This window comes from Agelaius phoeniceus, chromosome Z, assembly GCF_051311805.1.
Source record: "Agelaius phoeniceus isolate bAgePho1 chromosome Z, bAgePho1.hap1, whole genome shotgun sequence".
In the NCBI taxonomy this organism is placed as follows: domain Eukaryota; kingdom Metazoa; phylum Chordata; class Aves; order Passeriformes; family Icteridae; genus Agelaius; species Agelaius phoeniceus.
The window spans coordinates 83,039,823-83,058,715 of record NC_135303.1 but is presented as its reverse complement, the minus strand read 5'-3'; positions in this window follow the sequence as shown (position 1 = coordinate 83,058,715).

Below are 18,893 nucleotides of genomic sequence, written 5' to 3'. Positions count from 1 at the left end.
TTGAGTTCCTAATGTTTTCCTAAATGTAATTGCCAAGCCAAGTTTTATGTTTTCACTGCCAAGTAAATATAAATTTACCGGGGGCTTATTTCAGGCTAAAAGAATCAAATTATATGTGTATAATAATAATAATATCCTTTTTTTACTTCTTGAACCACCCGCCAGTATTCTCTGGAAAGCCATAACTGCAGGATGCAGTTCTGCACACGCATCCGCAAGCACAACCTCCCCAAAAGCAAGCAGCTCCTTGGTTTGTGAGCAAGTCTTCACCAGTACCTGGCTGTAACAGCCTTACTGAAGAAGGCATCATTAGTCCTAGGAATGATCCCCAGCCCTGCAAGGTGGTGGCTGCTGAGTGATGGTAAGAGAGCTCCTGAATGACGGTGAGAAATGATTCTCTGTTCCATATCCTGCTTCCTTCTCTGGGAGACAGCAGAACAATGCCAGAGGAGAGACCCTGGCTGGAGAGGAGTGAGAGGGGTGAGCCCTTTGCAGCTGGGGGCTGTTTGCCAGTGTCACCAGCACAAAGAGTGCCAGTGTTGGCTGGTACCCTGCCACCTGCCGTGGTAATTTCCTACTCAGCAGCACACAGAGAGGGATGTGGGCCTGCAGCTCTCCCCCCAGGGACAATGCTAGCCCCACAGACACGAGGGGGCTGGGACAGTGCTCCAGCAGACTGGAGGCAGCCAAGGGCTGGTCTTCCCTTTTTCTCATTCTCCACCAGCCAAGGATGGCACAGGAGCAGAAACCTCAGCTCCTGTGGGCTCAGCGCTTGCCCCCAAGGATAAACATGACCAAGTTGTCTCAGTGACACTCACTCTTCACTGCCAGGAACAGAGGTGGTTACCCTGATTATCTCAGCCCACAGGCTTGCCAGGCAGAATTGCATCTTCTTGCTTCATGCTTTTGTTGTGTTTATTGCTCCTGTGTTAAAGATTTAATGGCAGGAACCCTTAATTGAAACTTAATTCAATTGCAGTGAATTTCAATCTTGGATTCCCAAGGCAGATATTCAGAATTATTAAATAACACTTCATAGACTAGCTCTTGAGCCTTGCTGCAGTATATAAATATTAATTAACTAAATTGTCTTGCAGAAGATGCTCATTACCCTATGCTTTGTGACTACTGAAAACCCTGATTTTTTAAAAAATGCAAGTATTCTGGCTATTTCACCAGGGAAACAGAGGTGGAAGAAAAATTACAAAAGAGTGAAGCAAGACTTCAGAAAACAGAGTTGCAGATTCTGCAGAAGCTGCTGCCACCAAAATGGGGTTCACTTTTCTAATAGAGAAGACTTTCTTGGTAGGAAGGGGGTTTGAAAACTCGGATTTTGTAAAATTGGGGATGACAAACATTAATTTGTCTTGGCACTTAATAATTTCATTCAGCAAGTGCTGGGAGAGCCCTGATGTTTTGGGCTGACATTGGGGCTTTCATAGCTTTCCAAAGTCTGTTCCAGGAGCTTCCTGTGGCAAATGTTTCCAATGTGAGTAATGAATGTCCACAGCACCCATGTCCCAAAAGGAGAAAGAATAAAACCAAAGAGATTCAGGCTTCAAAGCCACCATCTATCATTTCATGCTGAAACAAGCATCTTTCTTGGCAGCTATTAGGAAGAAGAAAGATTCCTTCTCTTCCTTGCTCACTAATAGAGTCCACCTGGTCCCTGCCCATCACTGCTCTTGTGGTTTGATGCTACATACATTTTTTTGGTCCCAATTATAGCAGAGTTTAGACTTTGCTCTTTTATTTCCAATCTTTTTGAACAGAATCCCATCTGCAGAAATATTTGCTGCCCATTATTCTGCCCTGTGCCTTCAGCTAGGAATAGCTGTCCCACAAAATCATTGTCAAAAGGCAGAAATTCTGGACTCAGAAGTAAAAAAAACAATGGAGGAAATGATTTTCCTTCTCCATTCTTGATCTCCAAATGATCAAATACACTCATTCAAACATGTGGCCCGAATCTAAAATAACAGGACATCAAAATAGCAGAGCTTTGAATTAACTTTCTGCTAGAATGAAACACTGAAAATGCTTCACACTGAGATAAACAGATCTTCCTGATCTGGAGATGAGAAAAGGACTGAACTAAAAAGTTTGGTTTTGCTTTTAGGTGCAAGGCTGCTGTGTGTTGCAGGTGTGCTGACTAAGAAAATAAAATCTGACCCCTTCCCTTCCTCTTTGCTATGCATTTGCACTCCTAGCATCACCTTCCAGCCTTTGCCAGCTGAACTCACACACGGCTGCCACTGTGTTTGTCCTGTTGGTGTCTGGCAGCAGGATGTGCCTCTCTCTGCCAATCAGCACCCCGGGATGAAGTGAAGCACATGGGTCTGTCAATGTCAGGTAAGGAGATTTCAGCTAAAATGCAAAAGCTGTTGAGGGAAAGCTGCTTCCCACCTTGTCTGCAGGCAAAAATTGCTCCATGAGAAAGGGGACTGACTCTTATGACCATGTTATTCATAATGACATTGGGTAAATGGGTCATTGGTGAGGTTAGTATGTAAAATTGAAGGCTACTGTTTCAAGAGGCAACAAAACACAAGTATTACTACAAAAAAAAATTGTAAAATATTCTGTGGCCCAAGAGGCTTGTATCTGTAATTAAACATTAGTGGCTCCAGATAATCCTGTTTGCAGTGATAATTCCTCCATAGCAGACACAGAGATAATCTGCACCTGCAGTTTCACAAGCAGGTCTCCACTGAGACAGTAAAAGAGACAGGCCACAGCTGAAAGGATAAGGGATGAGGGTCACCCTGTCCTGTGCCACCACAACACATTGACCAGCTCCAAATTCCCAGGCCACAATAGCTCTCCAAGCTCATTGCTCCCTGGGGACATTCCTCATCCTGCCCTCGTAGGGCTGCCCACCCCCTGATCTGGCTGGAATTTCCACCTCTCCTGCAGCAGCACAGGGATGGAGGCTTCTCTCTCTGGTGCCAAGGAAGAACACCCAGCACTGCACTGCCCTTTGGCTCAGTGCTGTAGCAGCCTCAGGCAGAGCCCTCAGACCTCAACCTGGCACCTTTGAAATCTTTTCCCAAGTCTGTGCTGACCACTCCAAACCCACGGGAGCAAATGAAGTGTTTTCACTGAAATCTTCTGTGATCTGCTCCTTTTTCTGTGGCAGTTTTGGTCTGTAACAGGGATTCAGGCAAAACCCACCACCCTCCTCCCCAGGCGAGGCTCCAGAGTGGGCCACCAAGGGGAAGACAGATTCATGGGGCTTTCCAGGTGTTTGTCACCCAAAAAGAGCTTACAGTCACCGCCCATGCATCACCTTCTCTGTGGTTAAACATTTTGTTCTCCTGTAACCTGCAGCCACTGAGCTCTGCAGGCAGTGGTGGTGCAGTGAGTGCTTTGTGCAGTTTGGCTTGTGATGCCCAAGCTGTGTGTGGTTTGCAGGCACACCAGCTCCCGTGTTTCATAGATGTTTCCCAAACTTACAAAAGGAAGCTATCCCACCAGCTGTGGAGAATGAGGGTAGGGCAAATCCAGCTCCATTACATGGCTTCTGCCCTCACCTAGTGCAGATGACTTTTCAGAAAGATGTGGATTCTTCCTAACTCAGACTTTTCCATCAGTCAGGAAGTCCTCTTGCCTTGCTTGACATTGGAATTTCCTTTCCAATATGATATGAGACCTGGGCCTGAGGTCCTGTCTCTCCACCCACTGTCCAGCACCTCTTGGATTCCCCAGGCCAGTACCCTGAGGTGATATGCTCCAGCAGCCTGGGATTACCACTGCTACCTCATCCCTCCATTTTCACAGCCTGAAAACATTTTTCTCACCCCGTCCATGCACCTAAACTGAGTGATTCTCTAAAAGGGCAGAAATCAGGCCTGAGCTCCCAGTTATGGGAGAGCTGCAGTCTGGATGATGCTCCAAAATACAGCTCAGCCTCTGCCAGCTCATCTGCACAAACCCTTCCTCCAAATATGTACCAGAGACACATTCACTCCATCAATGCCCTTTTCACTGTCTGTGACAAACTGCCTGGATCAGACAGTTGATGGTCCCAGATGGGATGGCCAGGTGGTTTATCCAAGTCCCTTTCAAACTTGCAGAAATAGATTTCACAGGGGTGATGGGGCTCCAGTGATGGAACAAATAATGCAGCGTGATAAGCTTTTTCCAGTGTGCAATGCATCAGTTATCCGTCTCTAATTGGAGAGCCAGAGCACAGTGACTTCCAAGAAAGCAGGGTGGGGAGAGAACAGACACAGTGCCAAGAGAATGGCCGTGGTCAACATTTTTGTCAGGGATAGATATCCTAGTTTGGATTAAACAAGATCTAACCCTAATCTTTGGCTTCCTCTTAATTCACCTTTTTTTTTTCCCCTCAAGTTTCAAAATGTTTAAATTTATTACTTGAAATATGCTCTTCTCTGCAATTCCATTGCCCTGGCCAGGACCAAAACTGTACACAGCTAAAATACCACAGAAACAATTGCTCATTATTTTAGCCACCCAACAAGCAGTAATGAACATCTTGTGAGAGCCCCTGTTCTGACTGCACCCTCAACTCAGACTCTGCACATGCAGGAGGGGTGCTGAGTTCACGTGAGCTGTGCTGGTTTTGGGTGGGAAGCTGAGAAGCAGTTTCAGGTCTGCAGATTTTTTTCTGCCCTGCACAATGAAAGGCACAAAGACAAAAGGTTCTCAGTGTGCTCTCATACTTAGAATAAACTGTAAAATATTTGTCTGGGGACTGTAAGCAGAATTCCAGAGTTTGCATGACCCAGTGTCATACAAATAATTCCTAACAGAGTTTCTCAGATTCCAAAGATCCATAAAAAACAATACATCTTCAAGAAAGCAGACTATCAAGAGAAAAACAGAGTTTATATTGGTGGTCAAACTCTCCCAGCTTTCCTTCTCCTGCTTGGGCCCAGGAGGGAAATGAACTGTGGCAGATCCATAATCCATTAACATGGTAAGATCTTGTTACTGGGATAGTTCTTCACTGTTGTGGTTATATATCTGACTATTCAAGTAAGTCTTTGTTTTATTAATGTACTGGGACATGGGACACCATCGCTCAAGGGTGGGGCTGTCAGGAAAGCGGCAGCACTCTGGGTTTGGATTTTAACTTTCTGGTGAGCTCTGCTGAGATCATTAGGCAAAAGGTCCAAGCCCTTGCTTGTGAACCCACTATGTACAGGCTGCAGTCAAAATAATAAAAACCTGTGTCACCATGCCTGGGTCATGAAAGGAATAAAATAAATCAGACTGTGGTAGGAGGAGGCATGTCCATCACCACCTACCAACAATACATACCCCAAAGAGCCAGCTTGAGAGAGGACCTAAGATGCCAGCCTTAGAAAGGTTGGGAAAAAGTTTGGGAAACCTGGTGTGTAAAGCCAGCAGCTGCAATGTGCTGTTAAGGCCTAGCTTTTTGCTTTGTTTTTTCTCCTTGTAAAAGGTTTGTGATAAATACCCCGTCCACAACCATCTGGTTACCCTAGAAGAGGGAGAAAATGGGTAGACTGGACAGAATTGAGAAGACTTATCTGGCACCTTCACTTTCATTCATTGCTTGCCTGCTTGAACTAAAAATACTTTTTTAAAATTTATGCTGTAATAAGAACTGGGGAAGAGCCACATGGACTGAAGACAAGTAAAACTGTCTTAGAGGGCTGGCAGCCCTTGCTGGGTTAAAGCCCAGCCAACTCAGAGAAGAATCAGTTTCCTACAAGGAAAAGCTAAGCTTGTCTCCCCGGTTTGGGTTCTAAATATTCTTCATAGGGTGAAGAAAAAAAATAAGGTACTTTGAAAAGGATGTTATATCACCATGGTGGGGGGTTTATATTACACTTTTTTACAATGGCTTTATACACTTGAGGAATCCCTTATTCATCCATAGGAAAGGATAGATACAATGGTTCAGACACTTACAGACCATTTCTAGTCCTGTTACCAACCACATCCAGCCTTTGGTTTTGAGACTGTCAGCAGTGACTCTGGTTGAGGGGACAGCTCCTGCAAGACTTTCTGGAGTTCCTCCAGCTTTTTTCTGCCACATTTGTTACCAAATGTTCATGCCCTTATGACAGCCCTTGGACTGATCTGGAGGGATTTAAAAGCAAACTAGACCTAAAGGGTTTGACCATTCCCTAGCAGTGCCATAGGCACAGCTACTTCTGCTGCTGCTTCAGGGGTCTGTATCATCTGGAGTTTTCCCTTTATCAAAAACAAGAGCAGTCTGCCACATCCTTGCTGCCAATTAAGGACCTGAGAAACCTATTTATGGCTGTGTATCAAGGGAATGATGTTTTAACTTGCCAGATCCATCAGGACAGCCTCTTCAGGACAGAGGGGTGGTAGGAAGAGGTGCTGCACAGAGCCAGGGGGCCTCTGAGAGCAGTGATACCATTTCAGCACTGGTCAGGTGATGGGAAGAGTGTCCTTCAGTCCTGGAGAAGATCCTTCTCCTGCTCCCAGGCACAGCTGATGCCTTGGAGTGGCTACCTAGGACAGAGGATAGGCAAGATTAAGAGAATAAAAGTCGGTGTTTATTAAAGGCCTTCAATAGATGCACCTTGGGCAGTCAAAAGCCTCCAAGAGGGGCTACATCAAGATGGAAGATGGTCACGAGTTTTTCAGACAATTATAAGCCTGGTCTATTTGCATATGAGGGATTAATACTCCAATTACAGCTTCAGGTAATGAAGTCATATACCCCCAGTTTTCCTCTCCCCCAGTTCACTTCTGTTTGTACTTTCTGGGGCCTGGGGCAGTAGGGTGTCCTTGAGCTACCAGCCTAGAGAGGAATTGTTTTGTCTGAATAAAACAGGAGAACAGTAGCTGACAGGCAATGGAGTTTTAGAGCTATACCCTAAAGCAGTACAGGATTTGAAAACTATGAAAGCTAAAATCCCAAGGCATCACAGTGAGGCAGTGTCTCCAGCCCATGGTGCCTGCCCTTGGGGAAGATGCATCATGTGAGTTGATTTCCATGAGCACAACCTCAGAAGATGAATAAAATGCTCTGTCATGGAGTAAATAAAAAAGACTACAGTTCAGCAGACAGTGTAAAAATTAATGGTGAAAACAACGCTGCCTAAGGTATTTGCCCTTTAGGCCTTCAAATGCTGAAGGATTTCCCCAAATTCTTTCTGCTAGCAACACTGGGAGTCATGTCTTTTCGCCTTCATGGTGAGACAAATGCACTGGATAACCCAAAGTGGGTTAGAATAGCCTTTTTGGTGGTGGCCCAGCCTCAGACAGTGGTGTTTCCATCAGGGATAGCCATGGGGTTGTAGGATTGTGGATAAATCCTTCACGGAGCAGTTCTGGTTCTTGTTCTCCCTGTGCTTCCATAGGTGGGGAAATCTGTGAACTTTCTTGAATTAAGTGATTTCTTATGCTTTGCTTCCATTCCTTTTTACCTCCCTGTTGCTTTTAAGAAGAGTTAGATGTTTCTCAAGCTCGTAGTGCCATGACCCACATGGTGGATGATGCCACCCCACCTGGCACAATTACCCTGTTGCTGAGGTCAGCAGGAGCCTCTGCTTTGCTCTTCCCATGCTGTGGTTTTGTCAACAAACAGAACACCCAAAAATCTTCTCTTTCAGTATCATTAAAGTAAAAGTCATGTGAGGAGCTGAGGACCTTGTATAAGCAATTAATTCTCTCCAGTACAGTGTAAGCCACACACCCCCAAACACAGAGACTGGACAGTGGAGCCCTGCCACAGCCACCTCATCACCAGTTCCAGGTGAAAGTGATCCCTGCAAAGTGCAGGTTTGAGCACACATCCTGAGGTTTTACTCCAAATAATCACTAAAAAGTATTAAGTTCATTTAAAAAATGGGTGGACTCTGAGCTGGTGCCTTTGCTGTCATCCCTGCCAGAATGCTCAGTTTCACAATCACCTCCCCAGTATAATGCAATGCAATCTAATGGCCACCCACAGCATGGCTATGTCAATTTACTTTGTTAGGAACATGCTATGGAAAGACATGTTGCTTTTAATTTTTAATAATACCTTATGGAAATAAACAATTTCTTTCTACAGGCCTTATCAGGCAAAAGCTCACACAGATAAGTCTTTTGTTCCACATCAATTGCTGCTGAGGTGTATTAATTAATTAAATTTTTTGTTAAATTTTTACTGTTTCTATTTAGGAAAAAAAAATGTTTTTTGCTGGTTTTTTGGTTGTTTTTTTTTTGTTTGTTTTTTTTGGTTGGTTTTTTTTTTGGTTGGTTTTTTTTGGTTGGTTTTTTTTGGTCTTTTTTGAGAAGTCAAACATCTTGGCATATTTTGCAATTTAAAGATAACAAGGTGGAGTCTCTTGTCTGGTAAGGCTGAAAATGGTCAGAGGGCTGGAGCACCTCTCTTGTAAAGACTGAGAGATGAGATTGTTCAGTCCAGAGAAGAGAAGGCTGCAGAAACCTTCCTGTGGCCTTTCAATACATAAAGGAGGCTTGTAAAAACAATGCAGGAACACTTTTTAGCAGGGTCTACTGTGATAGGAAAAGAGTCCTTAAAATAAAGAAGGTTTGATTTAAATTAGCTATAAAGACATATTTTTAGAGTGAGGATGGTGAAACACTAGCACAGGTGTCCCAGAGGGGTGGTGGTTACTCCATCCCTGGAAACATTCAAGGTTGAATTGCAGGGATTGGAGTAGGTGACCTTTATGGGCCACTTCCAGTCCAACCCATTCTGTGATTCCAAGAGTGGAAGTCTGGATGTGTTCATAGGAGGTATCATTTTTTTTCAGATTCATTCAGGCAACACAGGCTTTGGAGAGAAATAAAGAGAGCTGATTTCTCTAGCACATTTCTAGAAAAGCCTCAAAAAACCTCAGGACACAGAAGCTGCTAAAGCAGACATTAAATGAATGATCTGATTTTAATGCAGCTCATTAGTTTGTAAGAAAAACAGATGGGACGTTGAATTATGGCCAAGAGTTCATCTGCAGTGGGACACTTTTGGCTCAGCAAGTATCACTCCACATCTGTAATTTCTATTAACTTCTTCAGTAATGTCAAATTCAGTTTCTGGTGGGAAAGAAACCTGAGTATTTTTACGAAAGGCTCAGCCACAGGATTGTGAGCAAATCTCTGGGAAGAGACACTCCCGAAGCACGAGGCCGCCAGCCCAGCCTCCAGCTCCACCTCAGGCTGAGTGAGGAGTGGGGGGCAGCAAAAGCGGAGCAGTTGCTGCCATCAGCTCATTCTGCTGCTCCCTGTGCCCAGCTGCAGGCACGGGGCAGGCAGGCAGGCAGCTCCCACAGTGCTCCAGCACCAGGAGGGTGAGCGAGGGAGGCAAACTCTGCACCCACAGCAGCCTTTGGATGTGGATCTGACAGCAGAACCAGCAGAGCCTGCCTGCCTGCCTGCCAAAAGCTGGTGGAACACAACCCCACTAGGGAACTTGGATGGCAGTGACCAAGATCATCCCCACCAGCTGAGATGGGGCTGGGCAAATTTGGGCTGGGGCAAATTGTACCTCCTCTGCCCAGGACAGCAGCTTTTAGCTCCTCTGAAGACTCAGTGTCCCTTGTCTACTGACAAAATTGATGCAGGAGACCAGACACGGATCCCTGCTTTAAGTAAATTTTTTTTTTCAGAGAAAATTTCTCAGGGTGCCTCTGAAAGATGAAACTCAATCCTTTCAAGTAATTTCTAAAAGTGATATTACCATGTGCTGCAGCTGATGGGATTCTCATTCCCATTTCCCCCCGCCTCCTGAAACATCCCATGTGGCACAGATTACCTGTGTCCTAGGAAACAGGAAAGCATAAGTTTTCCTAAAAACTAGGAAAAATCAATTCCCTTCGGCAGAAGGATGCCAGGAGGCTGTGCAGGCAGAGCAAAGAGGAGCATCAAAGGCTGAGGCTAAAGGAGTTCACCCAGCCCAGCAGGCGAGAAGTGCCTGTGCAAGTCAGAAACACAGATTTACCATCCCACAGCAGTGAATGTAACTGGACCTGAGAAAACCTGAAGTGATTTGCTAAAGTTGAAATTATAGCTGGCCACAAACACTTTGCTAGACTCACAGCTTCTGTCAGACACATCTGTGCCAGCCCCCTTCTGCACAGCAGCCACAGGGGAGAGGGACCTCATCTGCCTCCTCCCTAGCAGCAAGCCTGAACTGAGTCCTCAGTGAAGGCAGTATGAGCCAGAGACTGCCCACCACATATGCAAATTTCTTTTAAAATACACTCTTCTGCTTGGCTTAGTTGCAGGTTCTGCTGTAAATTAATTTCTGCATCCAAACAGGTTCGTTCATGCCTTGAAGGAATTTGCTATGTGACATGGGATCTGTCTATGATGGGCACTGCAGAAAGGAAATATTTGCTTTTGGGGAAGGGAAACCCTAAAACGACCAGAATTTCTAATGGTCTGACATTGCTATCAGAGCAGCTAGGATGCTCTGTGTGCAGTGAGCAGAGCAGCAGGAGCTGCCACAGCAGCTCCCAGGAAGCCAGTATGGATCCCTGCACTGGACTGAGACACTGGAGCAGAGGGAAGGCAAAGAGGGTGAAAAAGGGGAAAGGAACATTCAGCTGAGGCCAGAGCCAGCTATCTAAAATATGATTATTTGATACAAGCTTCATCAGCAGAGGGAGGAGGCAGCCCCATTTGTCTCCATGCCCCGAGTGCATTGCGTGCCTGCAGCCTGGTGATGAAGGAGACAGATCCTGCCCGGTGCCACACATCCCTTTTAATTGAGGAAAAACTGGAACTGAACCTGGCGTGAGACATGGCAGTGAGGTCTGTGGGAGGATGTTGCCAGGGAGCCTGGGCCAGCTGGAGCTGCAAGCACTGCCAGGAGCTGCTCTCCCTCTGCCAGCTCGGTGACGGTCACAGGGGTGGGCATGGGTGGGTTATAGACCCTGTTTCCTCCAGCACAGCACCAAACTTCCAGTTCCAGTCCCACCTGAGTAAAGTCCTTAAACCTGTGTTTTCATCTTCCTTTGCTCAGCCTAGAGTTTGTTTATTTTCTGGTCTGGGGCTGCTTCAGGAGCTGCACTCTGTGCTCAGCAGGTAGAATGCTGGAGGGGCTCCAGAAGCTGCTGCTGGCCCCAAGGACCAGGGAGATTTTGGGAATTCAGTACTAGGCTGTATATCCCAGAGCTGCTTGTGGAGGCTTGTAAAGGTAATTCAGAATCTTCCTCCAGCCCACAAGAAGAGGATGTGTCTGAGCAGCCGTGTGGGTTTGATAAGCTTCTGAAAGAGCAAGATCAGAAAATACAGAGAGATCACTAGTTTAGATGACCAAAACCATAGATTGAGAACATGAAATTTTCCTTTACACAGGATATTTTCTGTGTGTCAGGAATACTGGGGCTTTGCTTGCCAGCCCTGCTATATTTTGACTCCACAGAAAAAAACTGTGTAGAAAATCCATTCTTTGAGAAATCAAGGCAGAAACTTGCTGAACACTTTTAATCTAAATTATCCTCCTATGCCAATCCATTTCAAAACAGTGTCTATAATTACTCTGGATACATACTTACACAATTAACTTATTTTGCACTTGTGAAACTTGGATTTTTTTACCTCCCATTTGCATTGCATGGTACAGTGTAGTGAGTAGTGCCATCATCCTTGAGCAATCACTGGGGAATTTTGCACCATGAATGTCTTGCAGGGTACTACAGCACACTTACAGATGCTTGTGTATGGAATATTAATCCCAATATTTCCGGGTGTGTCGTGCCTGGCCTCGCCTGACCTTTGCTGCTGGACCAAAGGCAGCAGCTGTGGCGTTTCACCCCAGAGATGCCTTTGGCTGGCTGGATGCTGCAGCTGGGCACTCAGAACAAATCCAGGCAAAGCAGGAACTCAGTTTACCTCTGGTGGAAAAGGTTCAGGCGACGGTGAAGAGAAAGGAGAGGATTCTAGCGTGGAGTCTTAATCCAGAGTTTTATTTCCGGGTGGTAGGCCTCTGAATGTGGTACCAGCTCGCAATAGAACTCTGGGCCATATGGGCTCGTGTCCTTTTAAGTCCCGGGGACAGGGGGAGGGGGAGGGACAGGTGAGGACCAACCAGGTGTGAGCAGGGGAAGGGTCAAGGGATATAAAGACACTTGGACAGGCCAATGAACCCAGACCTGAGGGGCATCTTTTGAACTTCTGCCAACCACACTGTGCCCTTGCTGGAATGTTAAGATTGATGGACAGCTCTGAGCAGGAGGGCAAAAGGGGAAAGGAAAGGTTGGCACACCTGAGGGGTTGGGATAGGTGAAACAGGAAATGGCATCACACTGCAACACTTGTGTGAGAAACCATCTGCTTTTAAACTTGTGACAGGTGTTGGAAAAGAATACAAAACTATAAGTATGGGTTATTCTGTTTTTCTGTTTTTTGTTTTTTTTTTTTTTAATTTAAAGTTGGTGTGTATCTGAATAGTTGACTCAAAAGGTAATGACATAGCTCATCACAAAAAAAAAGTGACTAAGGAGATAAAGCAATGCTATTGAATAGGGTTTCTCTCATCTTGCTTGAACAAAGGCAGCACCATCTGTTGCTGTCTCTGCTGTCAATCACAGGAGCTTTTTTCCTGCCCAGAAGATGATTAGGAGAAATGAACCATATGCCAGAGAAATTAAATGAGGAGGAAAATGTTTATTTCCAAGGTGGGCTTAGACTGGCATAATTTAACCTGATCCATTGGACACATAGGGCTGAATCACAACTGCTTTTTTATTTTACACGAACAGTGTGTTATCTATGAGGCTTTTTTAAAAACCTGGTAAAAGCAGTGCTGATTTCACATTTCTCCAGCAGCCTTGCAGTGTAGGAATGACCCTCAAGAAGTTATAACCACTGAAAATGGAAAATACATTCAAGGCTTATTCTGATCCCTAAACATCAGGTTGAGTATATTCCTCAGGATGCCTCTTATCCAAGCAGCACCACCCATCACTGTCTGGTTGGTTGAGGAGCTGCATTTCTCTGGACTGCTTCTGTGCCACTTGCTCCCAGAAGGGTTAGATGACACTGTGCTGAAAGCCCTGCTTCCAGCTGGAAGCTGTCTGGCAGCCAGGCTCTCACATTGCTGTGGCTAACCCCTGATAGCAATGGTGGAAAATTCCTCTCTGTTTCCCTCAGAGCAGCGTGAGCCAATATATGAAGGAGTGTCTGGGCTATGGAGCAGACGTGGGCAAACCATGGAATGTGAGCAGGGATCTCCTGGGCTGTTAGGCCTACAGTTCACTCTTATAGGTGGAGATCCTTGTCCATGGCTTAGGGGAGGAATGCTGCTGTTTGTGGAGGTTTTGCTGCTCCCTTAGTGAGAGCTTCCTCTGGGGAGCCCACACAGCGCAGAGGGCTGGAGCCAAGGCAAGCTGGGCAAACTCTGTGTGCTCACAGACCCAGACACAGGAGAGGGCATGTTTTATTTCAGCTAGTCTGCTGTAAAGAGTGTCTCACAGTCTCAGTTATTCAGAAAAACATTTGGCAATTATGATCTCCAGGGCTCATTGTGCTTTTTGCTGGCGCTGGAGTAACCCAAGTCATTGCAATCCACGTGTCTGCAGCACAAGCACCCTGTCACCCTGACTTTTTAAGATTTTCTAAGCTTTCTGATGTTGACATTTTTGTAGCAAACTTTCTCACACACTTTCTGTAAATAACTCATTGTTTTGCATTCCTTTATGGAGGAAGAGAAAGTTGATAGACTGTTGGTTTGTCCAGCATCATTGGAGAGGTGGCACTGTCACCCTCCAATCCACTGTCACTTTTAGAAAACTATAAATGTTGGAGTCAGAAAATAAACTTCCCTTTTTTCTTCACCTTGAGAAGAGCAGTGTGCCCTTCTGTTCTTTCGTGTCCTATAGTGACATCACCCAGGAGGACACTCAGGGCAGAATTCTTGCATCAGTGCTGTGTTCTTCAGGGCACAGTGCTGGATCCATCCCAGAGCAGAGCAGAGATACCAGGAGCTGCCCACCTGCACCCCACTGCAATCCTTGCCTATTGCTTCGTGCAGGACAAGGGTCAAATGTTTCCTTTGTCTGAATTTTGAATATGAGGTGAGGAAAACAAATTACACTGTTCTGAGCAATTGAAGGAGGGTGCTGAAAGTCAGAGGAGAGTGGCAGCTGCTGTTCTCCTTTACTTCAAAGTTATGTTTGGAAAATTGGATATTGGTGTTACGGTCGAGATACCTTAAGGGTGCCTGATGGAAAATGTGACTTCCTCCAATCCCCTCCTCATTCCCCACACTCAAGTGTTTGGTTTCCTTACATAAAATATCATTATAAAACTGACATTTGTTTCACATCAAGTCTCAGTTTTCACTTGAAGTTTTAAAATGTGAAGAGAAATTAAAAGAAAAAAAAAAGGGGTGGCTTTCTTCCAGCTATTTTGGAATGGTTCTTTCCTTTTGTCATCCCCCTGTGAAAGTGTGACAATATTAAAAAAGGGGGATAAGTAAAGATTTAAAAAGGCAGAAACAGAGTAAGCTAAAGTGCACAAATTAAACATTCTTTCTTTGTTATCTGCTTTTCAGAACTACATTAGATTACTTATTTGCACTTTTCATGTTGAGATTTTGGTCCAAAATCAAGGCTGTTTCACAGAAGTTTTCAACTTCAATAACATTACAGGCTTTGATGGAAAAATACTCATCAAAATTGCTTGAGGATTCCTTCCTGTGCAGACAGAATGTGTGAGGGCTGCCTGGAACTGGCAATACCATTCCAGATATCCTTGCCCCCTGATGAGCACAAATCAGCACAGGAAGTTGGAGGTGGGTACATTTCATAGCCACACAGGGCACAGCTGATTAACACTCTCCTTTTGCACCCCCATCTAGATCAGGGAAGCACCTGCTGCTGGAGAAAGAAACAGTAAATGCAAAGTGAGGATATCACTGCCCTCCAGTCAAAAGTGCTTTATGTAGGAACACTGGTGTGTCTTCTGTGAGATCTGGGAAACTGCAGAAAGTAAATTTATACATCAGTGCTTGACTTTTGTCTGCTCTGGCTTTTATGTTATGAGAAAATAAAGGGAATGTCTCAGAGGAAGACAAAAGAAGTTTAAAACAAATATTCCCACCTCCAGCCGTGGGATCTCAGCTCCACAGCATGGAAAGCCACAGCTGAAAATGCTCTGTCATGGCAGAAAACATTTCCCAGAAAGCAACTTCAAGGGAGACTGACCCACAGAAAATGGCACCAGGCAGGGGAAAAGTGCAGGAAGCTTCATGTTGGAGTCCTGGACACAAGAGACTAGTGTTAAAACAAGAATAATTTCTGACCAGAAAGCTCATCAAGATTGGATTTTACCCACAGAATAAATCAGAGATCACGTCACTGTTGGGGAGAGCAATTCTGGGAGCATACACTTGTGCAGATGCCCAGGGAGTATTGTGTGTACAGGAGGTAGAAGTTCACTAAAATCTGAGTGCAACACCCCTGTCACACAGGCACCTTCAGCTTTGGGCCTTGAACACCACGTGATACTTGCACAAACACAAATAAACACATTATTTTAATTATGTGTGGACTTGTCCTTGTTTCAGTCTTTACACAGAAACCTGAATGTTGGCTTCAGAAACTCCACTCTGCTTGAACACAGCCAGGGCTTTCTGGCAAGCCCAGCACATCTCAGGGACCAGCCCCACTTTTCATCTCTGCAATGCATGCAGGGGGCCCTGCTGCTGGATCTGATTGTGTTGAAGGAGAGGGATCTTTCCTCACCACCCTCAACCCCCAGTCTGGGAAAACCACAGGGATGCTCCAGGCTCCTAATGCCATGACTTTGGCCAAGAGTGATACCAGTGCCCACCCTCAGTCCTGCCACACTGGGATTCACTTCTGCAGCATAAATAAAACCAGAAAATCTACTTCACGTGGCTGACCTGTGTGCTTTGAAAGGTTTCTGGGGAAGGAGACAAAAGCTGGGAGTAGGTTTGCATGTGAAGGGTGAACTTCTGGGGAATAGGTTATGGGACTAGTTTAGTCAGCACTTCACATGGTGCTGTATCCGCTAAGTATCAGTTAAGTAATTAGTGTAGTACAAAATGAAGTATAATTTATACAAGTATTCTAGATCTGTTATGAGAACAACTGAAATGTTTTTTCTTGCTTAAATTAAAGGAGCTGCTTTGCAGACACAGCAGGAATTTGACTGTCCTCAGCATCACTGCCCCTGTGCCAAAGAGAGCTAGAGAAATAAACAGGCTTTTTTTGTGAACTGAAGACATGCTCCTCCAGCACCACACGCTCACACAACAAGGGGTGAATTCCCATGTGGGAATGTGGAGACACACAGCCAGAAAAGCCAATGTGCAGGAGAATAAGCAGGGAGACAGGAGGTGAGGCTGGACAGGGGGAATGGGGAAGGAGCTGTGTCAAAAGGGTTCATGTACCAAAGGAGTCCATAGTCTAGATGAGTATACAGATAATTTATGAATTTGGGACACGCACTTGATAAATCTCAGCAGATTCCTTGTAGTCATGGGAGGCTCTGTATAAATATGTGCATTTCGGATGAGATGAGAATCGTGTGTGAGGAATGGGGAGGTTTCACTGCTTTGAAGCGGGTACCAATGAGGAATTTGTAGCTAGTGTTTAAAAGCACTCCTGCATGTTCCAGTTGGAACTTGGAACAGAACTAGGTTATGAAAATACTGTAAAATAATATGCTGTTCTTACACAATAATGTTGAACAATGCTGTGCAGTGTTTCTCCCTTGCTATGGCAAAGGCTATGAAAAATAATGACTTCCTAAATCAGAGATCTGTAGATAAAATACAACTATTGTATTATCAATAATGAGTTATGTTGGTTTAGAAACCTTTTCCTGTAGCCAATTTGTGCATCACAAGACGCAGTGCTCAAGATCAGGGTCTTTTTAAAATGGCAAGAATGCAGCAGAAGTCCAATTCTGAATGAAGGCCATGAAAGAGCTTTTGTGCCCTGGAATCTTGATATTTTAAAAGTTTATTCACAGTCATTACTAAATGTAATGACTGTGAGTCCTAAAGCCTCCCTAATTAGACGATATGGAAACAAGAGTGGATATTTTCATGTGTATTGGAAATAACAGAAGCCAAGTCCACACAAGTATGGGACACATGGTGTCCTCCATGGTGTCCAAATTAACTGCTACAGATTTCACTTTCACAGGCACTATTTATCCTCAGTGCACGTCACTGTCTTGTTTTATTCATTGTTAACCCATGGGTTAATCTGGGTAGGCAGGCCATGAGGGCTGCTACACTGGGCATGGCTTGGATTTCTTCTGGGAGAAATAAGCAGAAGCTGCTGTGGTCCATGAAAGCATCTGAAACACTGTGTGGTGGGGCAAAGGAGTGAAGGAGACACCACAGAGCAGAAAAAGGGTCAGGCAGACCAAAGGGCTGGTGTTCATCCTGGCTGGGAGAACCGTGGGTGTCAGCAGGGGTGGAAGAGACATCCCAGGGCTTCTGGAGAGCACTGGGAATCAGAAGGAGCCATATGGATGATTCATTGCTCAAACTGCAACAAGGAGGCAGCTCACATGGAGCTCAGCAAGGAGCCTGCCCATTGCCCACTGTGAGATGGGTCCTGCTTCAGAGGAGACATCAGGAGAGGAGCCTCAGCTGGGGCTTGGGATGACCTCAGGAAAACCAGCTGCAGGTCTCTCATGTCATGGCAACATGTCCACCAATGCTCCACATCCCCTGGCAAGGACTGGAATTTGCTCAGCCAGGTATTGCCAAAGAGGTTTGGAAAGAAGTGCAATGACCTGCAGTCAAGGTCCCTCCATGTTGATTTTCAGGCTGAGCAGAGGTCACCTCCAGGCACTGCAGATACTTCCAGACACTGAGACAGACATAAACTGGCTGCTGCTATCTCTAATGTATTGATCACAAAAATTGGGATATTTCCCTTTATAATTTTTTTTTTTTAATTTCTATGTTGGGTTTTTTTCCCTATTTTTATTTTCTTTTCCTTCTTATTTTTTCCTTTATTCCTTTATTTTTCAGGTTACTTTTTTTTTTCTTCTTTTTTCCTTTACCTCCCCTCACTGCCTAGTGACCCACGCTGTCAATGCCACAGCTGATCATTTGCTTGAGGCTGGAGACAGCACACAGAGCAACCCCAGCTACTTGAGAGAGGGCTCTGGGAGGCTGTGGCACTGATGCAGGCTCTCACTCAGCAGGGAAGGACAGGGGCTCCCTTTAGCCAGGTTTATCTGGAATAAAGATAAAGCCAGGAGCTGGAATAAGATAGACCTGTAGTACATCAACCTTTTGGATGGTCTGTGCGTGAGAAAGCTGCAGAGTGGTTTTTCAGGTCCCTGAGCAATGAATTCCAGTGATGAGAAGTTTGGTTTGAGAGCAGAAAGGACTGCCAGTCCCACTGAGAGATGGCACAGCCAGGCAGGGTGGGCAGACAAGCCATGCTGAAGGGGCAGGTTGTGAGAAATTTGGTGGATCCAGAAGTGACAGACTTGTAGGAGAGCACAGGGCTCCTCTGGGCAGGCCAGACACCCTTGCAGCTCAAGGGAGGTCACTGGGTTGTGCTGCCAGCCAGGCTGGAGCATCCTGGGCTGGTGCAGTCCCTGGAGCAGAGGAGATGTTTGCCAGGCACTTACACTCCCTCCTCTTCATCCACTGCTGCTGCTTTGCAGAAAGACATTTTTTGCAGTTTTTTTTTTTTTCTTTTTGCTCAGCACTGTGATGGCATTGTGAGGCCATTGCCTTGCCTTTTTATGCACATTCACAACTGATACACTGCAATCTAATCCCTGCTGATAAATGCACATCCTGTCCATAGATCTCAAATAATTTTACAAGTTATGGCAGTATGGCACTGCAGTTGCCAGTATTTGACAAGTGGATAAATCAAATAGAAGAAGGAAAATTGATTTTCTCGCTGCTAAAATAGAGTCACGTAAAGTCCCCCAGTTCCCAGGCATTTCCTACTTCC